We start from the raw sequence: 963 nt of genomic DNA, 5'->3' as shown, positions 1-963 counted from the left end.
CAATCGTACAGGCGCCCGGGCGAAAAGGCGCCAAGACGCCCAGGCGAAAAGGCACCAGGGCGCACAGGCGCCAGGACGCCCAGGCGAAAAGGCGCCAGGGCGCCCAGGCGGAAAAGACGCGCCCAGGCGGAAAAGAGGCGCCCAGGCGAAAAGGCGCCAGGGCGCCCAGGCGGAAAAGAGGCGCCCAGGCGGAAACGAGGCGCCCAGGCGAAAAAGAGGCGCCCAGGCGAAAAAGAGGCGCCCAGGCGGAAAGGCGCCAGGGCGCCCAGGCGGAAAAGAGGCGCCCTGGCGTAGGCGCCCAGGCGCCAAAAGAGGCGCCAGGCGGAAAAGAGGCGCCCTGGCGTAGGCGCCCAGGCGCCAAAAGAGGCGCCAGGCGAAAAGGCGCCAGGGCGCCCAGGCGGAAAAGAGGCGCCCAGGCGGAATGGCGCCAGGGCGCCCAGGCGGAAAAGAGGCGCCCAGGCGAAAAAGAGGCGCCCAGGCGGAAAAGAGGCGCCCTGGCGTAGGCGCCCAGGCGCCAAAAGAGGCGCCAGGCGAAAAGGCGCCAGGGCGCCCAGGCGGAAAAGAGGCGCCCAGGCGGAATGGCGCCAGGGCGCCCAGGCGGAAAAGAGGCGCCCAGGCGAAAAAGAGGCGCCCAGGCGGAAAGGCGCCAGGGCGCCCAGGCGGAAAAGAGGCGCCCTGGCGTAGGCGCCCATGCGCCAAAAGAGGCACCCAGGCGAAAAGGCGCCAGGGCGCCCAGGCGGAAAAGAGGCGCCCAGGCGGAATGGCGCCAGGGCACCCAGGCGGAAAAGAGGCGCCCAGGCGGAAAAGAGGCGCCCTGGCGTAGGCGCCCAGGCGCCAAAAGAGGCGCCAGGCGAAAAGGCGCCAGGGCGCCCAGGCGGAAAAGAGGCGCCCAGGCGAAAAAGAGGCGCCCTGGCGGAAAAGAGGCGCCCTGGCGTAGGCACCCAGGCGCCAAAAGAGGCACCC

This window comes from Aristolochia californica, unplaced genomic scaffold (assembly GCF_029961685.1).
Source record: "Aristolochia californica isolate CCGP_79_NKW_82.1479 unplaced genomic scaffold, dmAriCali1.0.hap1 SCAF_17, whole genome shotgun sequence".
Lineage (NCBI taxonomy): Eukaryota > Viridiplantae > Streptophyta > Magnoliopsida > Piperales > Aristolochiaceae > Aristolochia > Aristolochia californica.
The sequence above is the reverse complement of the archived record's forward strand: the minus strand, read 5'-3'. Positions refer to the sequence as shown.